This window comes from Odocoileus virginianus, chromosome 1, assembly GCF_023699985.2.
Source record: "Odocoileus virginianus isolate 20LAN1187 ecotype Illinois chromosome 1, Ovbor_1.2, whole genome shotgun sequence".
Lineage (NCBI taxonomy): Eukaryota > Metazoa > Chordata > Mammalia > Artiodactyla > Cervidae > Odocoileus > Odocoileus virginianus.
Window position 1 is genome coordinate 14,751,059 of NC_069674.1, and position 12,100 is coordinate 14,763,158.

The following is a 12,100-nucleotide window of genomic DNA, read 5'->3' on the forward strand; positions in this document are numbered from 1 at the left end:
TCCTTAGAGAATGAGTTCTTCTGAGTGAAAATCTTAACAGTTTCTTCCAGTGGTCCTAATTCTCCCTTCCAAAGCAACAATGAAATTAAATTCAAGCCATGAACTTAAAAGACACTCTTTGGAAGAAAAGCTATGACCAACCTAGACAGCATATTAAAAAGCAGAGACATTGCTGACAGAGGTCTGTCTAGTCAAAACTATGGTTTTTCCAGTAGTCATATATGGATGTGAGAGTTGGACTATAAAGAAAGCTAAACCCTGAAGAATTGATGTTTTGAACTGTGGTGTTGGAGAAGACTCTTGAGAGTCCCTTGGACTGCAAGGAGATTCAACCAGTTAATCCTAAAGGAAATCAGTCCTGAATATTCATTGGAAGCCCCTGATGCTGAAGCTGAAACTCTCAATACTTTGGCCACCTGATGTGAAAAACTGACTCATTTGAAAAGACCCTGATGCTGGGAAAGATTGAAGTCAGGAGGAGAAGGGGACGACAGAGGATGAGATGGTTGGATGACATCACTGACTCAATGGACATGAGTTTGAGTAAGCTCTGGGAGTTGGTGATGGACAGGGAAGCCTGGCGTGCTGCAGTCCATGGGGTTGCAAGGAGTTGGACACAACTGAGTGACTGAACTGAAAGCAAGAGAGAACTATATTTTCCCCTGATATATTGAAGACAACTTCCATCTTTCCCTTTCAGCTTTTTATGCTTCTAAGCTTAAATCTTTATTGAAGCTATTCTCCCTGCCGTTGCTTCCTGATCAAAGCTGACCATCTTCATTCTCTACTTTTGATGTTGTAACTACCTTCTTATTCTTTGAATTTTATGTTTCTCTCCATTTTGATTTCCCCCTTTTCTTCCTAATCCTCAATCCTAAGAGAACTCTCCAGACAAAATTGTTTCATCTTCTGTGTTCCAGACACTCTTGTTCATACTCTATTTTTAGTTTTGTCATTACCTGTCTACAAAACTCTAGAAAGTCAGGACTACCTTCTCATCATTTAAAAAATCCTCTCCTACAGTGCAGGGCACATAGGAGGTAGAACTTAAATGTTTAATTTTCTCTGTGCCCACTCTGGTACTTCTTTTACACGGTTCACTTTTTCATACTTTCCTGAAACCTCCCGACTACCAGATTTTTCTCTCTAGCCCCTATTTGTCACTCATTTTCCAATCTTAAATTGCCTGGTGATCACCCTGACGTCCTGCCAGCAGTCCAAAGTAGTAGAGTTCATTTTCTCACCCCAGTCCCCGCAAAGCTACTTCCTACTTACTCTCCTACTGGTCTTGCTTAATAAGTTGCTTGAAACATTTCTGGGTAACCTTAGGCGTCAAGGCACATTTTGATCCTTATTCATTAAGGGACTCTCTCATTAAGTGACTGAGAATTTCCACTGAGCCCTAATTCTCACGTTTCCTGAGTTGACTCGAACTGTCAGTGGCAACACCATCAGCCCCAGGCTCACAGCCTTCAGGATACTTGCTGCTGCATCTTTCCCTTGCTCCTTGTCCTCAGTCTCCAGGTGTTGCTGATTCTTTCTCCCTTGCTTTTCCTTTTTTTAAAATTTTTATTGGGATGTGTAGTTGATTTACAGTGTTGTTTGCATTTCTGCTGTACGGCAAAGTGCATCGGTCATACAACTGGCTTGCTTTTCGAACTCATCTTGTTGATGTCTAAGTCACTTTCCTCTACCTGAATTATTCTCAAGGGCCTTATTTCTAGTGTTCCCCCTTCTAGTCTTCCCTTTTCCAGTCTGCACCATGCTCAGCTCTTAGAATAATCCTGCTAAACAGTATTTTTGTGTTGTTTTTCTCCTGCTCAGCTATCAAAAGGGGACTCTTGTTTCCTGAGTTAACATTGATGTCTTACATGATCCTCATCTCTAACTAGAAAATCTGAGACATCAGAGATCTGAGGGTAAGTAGTAGCGATACCTCTTTTGCTGATTTTTTTTTTCTTCACCACACCATGCGGCTTGTGGGATCTAGTTCCCTGACCAGGGATCAAACCTGCACCCACTGCATTGAAAGGGCAGAATCTTAACCATTGGGCCAGTAAGGAAGTCCATATATATATATATATTTTTTTAAAATAACTTTATTGAGCTATAATTTGCATATATATATAACTCACCCTTCAACATATATAGTCATTTAGAAACTACACTTCAATAAAAATTAATAAAAAAATTGAACAATGGTTTTAGGGATAGTCACAGGTCTAATTTTAGAACATTTTCGTCAATCCCCAAAGAAACCTCATATCTCTTAGCAGTCATTCTAAGTTCTATTCTCTGCTTTCCCCAGTTCCTGACAACTCATGATTTACATTCTATATCTATGGTGCATGCTCAGTCGCTAAGTTGTGTCCTTTTCATGGCGACCCCATGGACTGTAACACGCCAGGCTCCTCTGTCCATTGGTTTTTCCAGGCAAGAATACTGGAGTGAGTTGCCATTTCCTTCTCCAGGGGAGCTTCCCCACCCAGTGATCGAATCTGTGTCTTCTGCACTGCAGGCGGATGCTTTTCCATTGAGCTACTGGGGAAGCCTCTGTACCTACTGTTGTGTAGTTGCTCAGTCATGTCTGACTCTTTGCGACCCCGTGGACCACAGCACCCTAGGCTTCCCTGTCCTTCACCATCTGGAGTTTGCGCAAACTCATGTCCATTGAGTCGGAGATATCATCTGTACCTGTGGATCTGCCTATTGTAGACATTTCAAATAAATGGTCTTTTGTGATTAGCACCTTTCACTTAAGCATAATATTTCTGAGGCTGTTCTAACTGGCTTTTCTTAGATCCTGGATTTGTCTATTTGGTGTCCATTCATCAGAAGACCAACTATCTTAATTATATTTTATTTTCTGTACTCTTGATGCTCTGGCATTTATGGCCTCGGGGCAGAGACAGCCACCCTCCCAGGACTAGCCAGCTCTTAGCCTTAGCAAAGGGCTTGCCCTACAGTACACTTTTCATATGCAAACAGTCTGTTCCTGAGCCTGCCCCACCAAACCAACCACACCAAGCCAATCTCTCCCCCTCCCTAAGTCAACTGAAAGGCAGGTGCCAAACAGCTAGGAGACAGCCCTTCCCAAAGCCTGCCAGAATTATAGGGACTAGTCAGTCCTAAACTGTTTATCCTGTCATATCTTGCCTTTCCTGCAGGAAACACAATAAAGGCTCTGGCTAAGGTTTCCGCAGCAGCTGCGCTTTGCTGAAGCAGCCGTGAAGAGATACCTCACTTCCAAGGTAAGAGAAGCCCAAGTAAGACGGTAGGTGTTGCGAGAGGGCATCAGAGGGCAGATACACTAAAACCATAATCACAGAAAACTAGTCAATCTGATAACAGGACTACAGTCTTGTCTAACTCAATGAAACTAAGCCATGCCATGTGGGGCCACCCAAGATGGTGGGGTCATGGTGGAGAGGTCTGACAGAATGTGGTCTACTGGAGAAGGGAATGGCAAACCACTTCAGTATTCTTGCCTTGAGAACCCCATGAACAGTATGAGAAGGCAAAATGATAGGACACTGAAAGATGAACTCCCCAGGTCGGTAGCTGCCCAATGTGCTACTGATCAGCAGAGAAATAACTCCAGAAAGAATGAAGGGATGGAGCCAAAGCAAAAACACCACCCAGTTGTGGATGGGACTGGTGATAGAAGCAAGGTCTGATGCTGTAAAGAGCAATATTGCATAGGAACCTGGAATGTTAGGTCCATGAATGAAGGCAAATTGGAAGTGGTCAAACAGGAGATGGCAAGAGTGAATGTCGACATTCTAGGAATCAGCGAATTAAAATGGACTGGAATGGGTGAATTTAACTCAGATGACCATTATATCTACTACTGTCGGCAGGAATCCCTTAGAAGAAATGGAGTAGCCATCATGGTCAACAAGAGAGTCTGAAATGCAGTACTTGGATGCAATCTCAAAAATGACAGAATGATCTCTGTTCGTTTCCAAGGCAAACCATTCAATATCAGGGTAATCCAAGCCTATGCCCCAACCAGTAATGCTGAAGAAGCTGAAATTGAACGGTTCTATGAAGACCTACAGGACCTTTTAGAACTAACACCCAAAAAAGATGTCCTTTTCATTATAGGGGACTGGAATGCAAAAGTAGGAAGTCAAGAAACACCTGGAGTAACAGGCAAATTTGGCCTTGGAGTATGGAATGAAGCAGGGCAAAGGCTGATAGAGTTCTGCCAAGAGAATGCATTAGTCATAGCAAACACCCTCTTCCAACAACACAAGAGAAGACTCTACACATGGACATCACCAGATGGTCAACACCAAAATCAGATTGATTATATTCTTTGCAGCCAAAGATGGAGAAGCTCTATACAATCAGCAAAAACAAGACCAGGAACTGACTGTGACTCAGATCATGAACTCCTGATTGCCAAATTCAGACTTAACTTGAAGAAAATAGGGAAAACCACTAGACCATTCAGGTATGACCTAAGTCAAATCCCTTATGATTATACAGTAGAAGTGAGAAATAGATTTAAGGGACTAGATCTGATAGAGAGCCTGATGCACTATGGACAGAGGTTCATGACATTGTAGAGGAGACAGGGATCAAGACCATCCCCAAGGAAAAGAAATGCAAAAAGGCAAAATGGTTGTCTGAGGAGGCCTTACAAATAGCTGTGAAAGGAAGAGAAGCGAAAAGCAAAGGAGAAGAGGAAAGATATTCCCATTTGAATGCAGAGTTCCAAAGAATAGCCAGGAGAGATAAGAAAGCCTTCCTCAGCGATCAGTGCAAAGAAATAGAGGAAAACAACAGAATAGGAAAGACTAGAGATCTCTTCAAGAAAATTAGAGATATCAAGGGAACATTTCCGGCAAAGATGAGTTTGATAAAGGACTGAAATGGTATGGACCTAACAGAAGCAGAAGATATTAAGAAGAGGTAGCAAGAATACACAGAAGAACTGTACAAAAAAGATCTTCATGACCCAGATAATCACAATGATGTGATCACTGACCTAGAGCCAGACATCCTGGAATGTGAAGTCAAGTGGGCCCTAGAAAGCATCATTGTGAACAAAGCTAGTGGATGTGATGGAATTCCAGTTGAGCTATTTCAAATCCTGAAAGATGATGCTGTGAAAGTGCTTCACTCAATATGCCAGCAAATTTGAAAAACTCAGCAGTGGCCAAAGGACTGGAAAAGGTCAGTTTTCATTCCAGTCCCTAAGAAAGGCAACCCCAAAGAATGCTCAAACTACCGCACAATTGCAGTCATCTCACACGCTAGTAAAGTAATGCTCAAAATTCTCCAAGCCAGGCTTCAGCAATACGTGAACCGTGAACTTCCAGATGTTCAAGCTGGTTTTAGAAAAGGCCGAGGAACCAGAGATCAAATTGCCAATATCCACTGGATCATCGAAAAAGCAAGAGAGTTCCAGAAAAACATCTATTTCTGCTTTATTGACAATGCCAAAGCCTTTGACTGTGTGGATCACAATAAACTGTGGAAAATTCTTCAAGAGATGGGAATACCAGACCATCTGACCTGCCTCTTGAGAAACCTGTATGCAGGTCAGGAAGCAACAGTTAGAACTGGACATGGAACAACAGACTGGTTCCAAATAGGAAAAGGAGTACGTCAAGGCTGTATATTGTCACCCTGCTTATTTAACTTATATGCAGAGTACATCATGAGAAACGCTGAGCTGGAAGAAGCACAAGCTGGAATCAAGATTGCTGGGAGAAATATCAATAACCTCAGATATGCAGATGACACCACCCTTATGGCAGAGAGTGAAGAGGAACTAAAAAGCCTCTTGATGAAAGTGAAAGAGGAGGGTGAAAAAGTTGGCTTAAAGCTTAACATTCTGAAAACTAAGATCATGGCATCTGGTCCCATCACCTCATGGGAAATAGATGGGGAAACAGTGGAAACAGTGTCAGACTTCATTTTTTGGGGCTCCAAAATCACTGCAGATGCTGATTGCAGACATGAAATTAAAAGATGCTTACTTCTTGGAAGGAAAGTTATGACCAACCTAGATAGCATATTAAAAAGCAGAGACATTACTTTGCCAACAAAGGTACATCTGGTCAAGGCTATGGTTTTTCCAGGGGTCATGTATGGATGTGAGAGTTGGACTGTGAAGAAAGCTGAGCACCGAAAAATTGATGCTTTTGAACTATGGTGTTGGAGAAGACTCTTGAGAGTCTCTTGGACTGCAAGGAGATCCAACCAGTCCATCCTAAAGGAGATCAGTCCTGGGTATTCATTGGAAGGACTGATGCTGAAGCTGAAACTCCAGTACTTTGGCCACCTCATGCGAAGAGTTGACTCATAGGAAAAGACCCTGATGCTGGGAGGGATTGGGGTCAGGAGGAGAAGGGGACGACAGAGGATGAGATGGTTGGATGGCATCACCCACTCGATGGGCATGAGTTTGAGTGGACTCCAGGAGTTGGTGATGGACAGGGAGGCCTGGTGTGCTGTGATTCATGGGGTCGCAAAGAGTCAGACACGACTGAGCGGCTGCACTGAACTGAACTGACTGAAGGTTTCCCCAGCGCCTTCCGTCACCTGGTCCACACTGGAGCTTCCTGTGTGGCCTTGCGGGTGGGGTGTCCGCCCTTCAGGAACAGTGAGCAACAGAGATCTGTCAGTGGCTCTGACCTCCCCTTGTCAGCACTCAGTCACCGCCCTCAATTAAAATCCCACAGGACTTGAATGAAAGTGCACTTTGTTTTCAGGCTACAGAGTTCAGTGTACCAATTTAATCTTATTTTTGATATTTAAAGCTTCTATACTCTTAGATACCTTTTGTCCACTGAATAGTGAGCTGAGAAAAGTGATTATTATTAGTATATATTTCTTCTCATATCTTTTATATTTTTTCCTGTATAAATGTTCATACCATCTTAGTTAATGAAAATACATTTGTATATATTTTTCTTCATTATATAATTGGATTATAAATTGCACCCTTGAGTATTGCAAAGGGTTTTGTTTGTTTTTGTTCAATGCTTTTTGTCTCTGAATTAAACCATGTCTGATATTCTCTTTGTTTGAATTTGCCTAATGTAACTGTCCTAGTGTAATATAATTTCCGTTTTCAACCTTTCTGAATCACTTTGAGAACTGAGTGTTGCCCATGTACCCTAATGTTCATTGCAGCACCATATATAATAGCCAGGACATAGAAGGAACCTAGATGTCCATCGACAGAATAATGGATAAAGAAGTTGTGGTACACAAGTGCTCAGGGCTGGTGCACTGGGATGACCCAGAGGGATGGGATGGGGAGGGAGGTGGGAAGGGGGTACAAGATGGGGAACACATGTAAATCCATGGCTGATTCATGTCAATGTATGGCAAAAACCACTACAATATTGTAAAGTAATTAGCCTCCAACTAATAAAAATAAATGAGAAAAAAAAAAAAAAAAAGAACTTGTACAAGATATACAAGCTGGATTTAGAAAAGGCAGAGGAACCAGAGATCAAATTGCCAGCATACACTGGATCCTAGAAAAAGCAAGAGAATTCCAAAAAAACTACTTCCACTAAAAGCCTTTGACTGTTGGACGTGGAACAATGGACTAGTTCAAAATTGGGAAAGGAGTACGTCAAGGCTGTATATTGTCACCCTGCTTATTTGACTTATATGCAGAATAAATCATGCAAAATGCCAGGCTGGACAAATCACAAGCTGGAATCAAGATTGCCAGGAGAAATATCAACAACCTCAGATATACAGATGATACCAGTTTAATGGCAGAAATTGAAGAGGAACTAAAGAGCCTCTTGATGAAGGTGAAAGAGGAGAGTGAAAAAGCTTTCTTAAAACTCAACTTTCAGAAAACGAATATCATGACATCTGGTCGCACCACTTCATGGCAAATAGACGGGGAAAATGTGGAAACAGTGACAGATTTCATTTTCTTGGTCTCCAAAATCAATGCAGATGGTGACTGCAGCCACAAAATTATAAGATGCTTGCTCCTTGGAAGTATAGCTATGATAAACCTAGATGGTGTATTAAAAAGCAGAGATATGACTTTGCCAACAAAGGTCTGAATAGTCAAAGCTACAGTTTATCCAGTAGTCATGTATGGTTATGAGAGCTGGACCACAAAGAAGGCTGAGCACCAAAGAATTGATGCTTTGGAACTGTGGTGCTGAAGAAGACTCTTGATAATCCCTTGGACTGCAAGGAGCTAAACTAGTCAATCCTAAAGGAAATCAACCCTGAATATTCATTGGAAGGACTGGTGCTGAAACTGAAGCTCCAATACTTTGGTCACCTGATGTGAAGAACTGGCACATTGGAAAAGACCCTGATGCTGGGAAAGATGAGGGCAAGAGGAGGCGGTGGCAGTAGAGAATGAGATGGTTGGATGGTGTCACCAACTCAGTGGAGAAGAGTTTGAGCCAGTTCAGGGAAATGGTGACGGACAGGGAAACCTGGTGTGCTGCAGTTCGTGGCGTTGCCAGGAGTTGGACACGACTCAGCAACTGAACAACAGCAACATACAGTAAACACTACTCGGCCATAAAAAGGAATGAATTTGCATCAGTTCTAGTGAGGTGGGTACTAGAGCCTGTTATACAGAGTGAGCTAAGTCAGAAAGAGGAAAACAGACACCATATATTAATGTATATATATATATGGAATCTGGAAAAATGGTGCTGATAAGTCTATTTGTAGAGCAGCAATAGAGATGCAGATGTGGAGAACAGACTTGTGGCCATGGTGCTGGGGGAAGGAGGGCTTGGGATGAACTGAGAGAGCAGCATTGAAAACGCTGCATTACCATAGGTAAAACAGATAGCCAGTGGGAATTTGCTATATGAAGTAGGAAGCTCAACCCAGTGCTCTGTGACAACCTAGAGGAGTCGGAGAGGGTGGGAGGTGGGAGGGAGGTTCAAGAGGAAGGGGACGTATGCATGCCTGTAACTGATTCATGTTGATGTGTGGCAGAAACCAACACAGCGTTGTAAAGCAATTATCCTCCAATTAAAAAAAATTTTTTTTTAAATTGGGTTGTGATTTAATCTAATCCTCTTGAATGTTTGGCTTATTTATATTTACTGACATAATTTGTGTTTTTATTCTGCAGTTACATTATTTATATTTGAAAATATGTGCTACCAAAGCAAGCCCTATTTTTGTTTTTTTTTTTTACAATTATGGTTGTGGTATATGGTCTTAATTGCCCCATGGCATGTGACTCTTCCTGGACCAGGGATTGAACCTGTGTCCCCTGCATTGACAGGCAGATTCCTAACCACTGGAAAGTCCAGCAAACACTATTATACATTAAAATCTGTTTTTTCTTTCACCTAAACTAAATAAATAAATATCCCACAGGTACAACTGAGACAAAGGCTCATTTCTGTGTGGTATGTATAATATCAGTACTTCATTTCCTTTTATGACTGAATTATATGCATTTACCACATGTTTATTCACTCATCAGTTAATGGACATTGGGGTTAGTCCCACTTTTTGGCTACGATGAGTAGTGCTGATAGGGGCATTTGTGTACAAGCTTTTATGTGGCTATAAGTTTTCAGGTCCCTTGAGTATATACCTGGGTGTGGGATTCCTGGGTCATATGGGAACTATATTTAACATAAAGAATTACCAAACTATTTTCTAAAGTGGCTGTGCCATTTTACAGTCCCACCAGCAACCTGTGAAAGTTCCAGTTTCTCCATGTTCTCACCGTCACCTGTGATTGTCTTTTTTAACTTGTAGTCATGGACTACAAGGGAGCTGAAAAAAATCGAGAAATTAATCCAAATGCTGTGCAGTTATATAGAGCTGTAGGTACCAGTCTGATTTTTCCTCATATTAATATAATTTAGGACTTAAAATTACATATTTCTTGGGCACTTTTATTCACAATAAATAGCCAGGTGATTCACTTGGGAAATTCCACAAGGTGTGCCCTGCCCTCCCTGGCCCCTCCCTGGGATGGATTCTCAGCAAGGCTGATTTTGCTGGGCTTGGACAGAGCTGGCTCTCAGTCCTCTTCTCCTATGGCTGATTTCCAGGAATTGAGAAGGGGGTGCAGGAAGAATAGAAAGTGTTAGATAGTTTCTGCCTTGGGCTATAAAAAAAAAAAAAAAAAGAAGATACTCAGTTCCTAAAGCGCTCGTCTCCTGGCAGCCAGACGGGGAAGGAAAGAACAAGAGCCTTCGTGTCCTTGGAGGTGCTCAGAATAGCAGTCAGGCTCTCAGTGATTCATCACGCGCGGCGCTGCCCACCCGTGATCCGAGCGGCTGAGTGCCATGTGAGTCAGGCCTCCCGCAGCTTCCTCCCTGGGCTTTCTGGGTCTGGTCGGAGCGGAGGGGAGGCCCGTGACCCAGGAGGCGGAGCCAGCCAGGAAAGGGTGCCTTTTCTGGTCTGTTCCTTCCTGAAGGGGTTTCTGCTCCTGTCTGTACCAAGCCCTGGGCTTCCCAGGTGGTGCTAGTGGTAAAGATCCCGCCTGCCAATGCTGGAGACATAAGAGGCGTGGGTTCTATCCCTGGGTCAGGAAGATCCCCTGGAGAAGGGCATGGCAGCCCACTCTAGTATTCTTGCCTGAAGAATCCCATGGACAGAGGAGCTTGACGGGCTACAGTCCATGATGTTGCAGAGTCAAACACGAATGAAGTGACTTAGTGTGCATGCACTGCACCAAGCCCTAGGGAAATTTGGAGGAGAATCCTGATATTTGGAAGAAAGAGTAAATTTAGGGGCCATTCTAAAATTGAGGCCACTTCGTCCTGCTGGGCTGGACAGTGCTGCCATGTGGATCCCTACAAGAGCCCTCATCTGTGCTGTCCTGCCCTCTCCCCTCAGATGGGCATTCCGTACTCTTGCTTTCCGTATCCTTGTCTCTTCCTTCTTTTCTCTCTCCCCTTGCTCAGCAAGGATTATTTGTTTTTCTGAAATCACAGCTATTGGAATTTTTCCTTCTCAGGCCACATCTCTTGGCTGGTGCTCCCTATCCTAGTCCTAGCAGAGAGAATAGCCCGGGTTCTCTACACCAACCTGCCCTGCGTGGACCCAGACTCCCCTTTGACCCACAGTAGAATCACTAGTTGAAAAATCATCCTAATACCCACCATAAGATGCTTAAAAATGTGCCAAGTCTTAATCACTGAACCACCAGGTGTCCTAAATGGGAAGGAAACCCAAAAGGGAGGGGGTATATGTATATATGGGCTTCCCTGGTGGCTCAGTGGTAAAGAATCCGCCTGTCAATTCAGGAGACACAGGTTTGATCCCTGGGTTGGGAAGATCCCCTGGAGGAGGAAATGGCAACCCACTCCAGTGTTCTTGTCTGGAGAATCCCATGGACAGAGGAGCCTGGTGTATATATAAATATATGGCTGACTCATTTTGCTGCATAACAGAAACTAATACAACATTGTAAAGCAACTATACTTCAATAAAAATAATTTTAAAAATTAAAAAAATAAAAAGCATCCTTCTTCATCTGGTCGACCTGAGACAGGCCCCGAGTCTCAGAATCTCCTTCAGCTGAACTCTCATTCTCTCCTCAGTGCATGGCTCTTGCTGTGTGTCCCGCTTCACTTTTGTAGCAAGTCATTTTGCTCTTTGCCACTTTTCCAGTGCCCATTTTCTAGGATCCACTCAAGTTAAAACTGAAGTGTTCCTGTTCCTTCTTCACAGCGGGAGCTCTTTGCTTCCATCTCTGCATGTGTCTGTCACCAGACGCATTCCACGACACCTTTTAGAAATCCAGGCACAGCTAGGCTTGGTGGCTTGCCTAAGATGACATAGCACTGTCTGGCAAGAATGATAACTTACTCTTTTTTAAAAAAAGTTTTTTGTTTATTTTTTAATTGAAGGATAATTGCTTTACAGAATTGTGTTGGTTTCTGTCAAACATCAACAGGAATCAGTCATAGGTATACATATGTCCACTCTCTCTTGATCCTCCCTCCCATCTCCCTTCCCATCCCACCCCACTAGGTTGTTACAGAACCCTGGTCTGAGTTCCCTGAGTCATATAACAAATTCTTTTAAAGGTTTTCCGTGTTCCGTTCCTCATGGCTGGTCGGCACACATGCTCTGAAGAGAACGCGGCTTTAGTAACAAAACATCC

The 12,100-nt window shown here is 42.9% G+C and overlaps 1 protein-coding gene across 2 annotated transcripts in view; it reads left to right on the forward strand.

Annotated features, from left to right (window-relative positions):
* Nucleotides 1-12,100, forward strand: part of SLC37A3 (solute carrier family 37 member 3) — a 91,420-nt gene that overhangs the window by 54,186 nt on the left and 25,134 nt on the right. For both annotated transcript variants that reach the window (XR_011486741.1, XR_011486742.1), the window contains exons 15-16: nt 1,825-1,919; nt 3,168-3,251. The gene's annotated coding sequence lies outside the window, so the exon portion shown is untranslated. The remainder of the gene's footprint in view (nt 1-1,824; nt 1,920-3,167; nt 3,252-12,100) is intronic.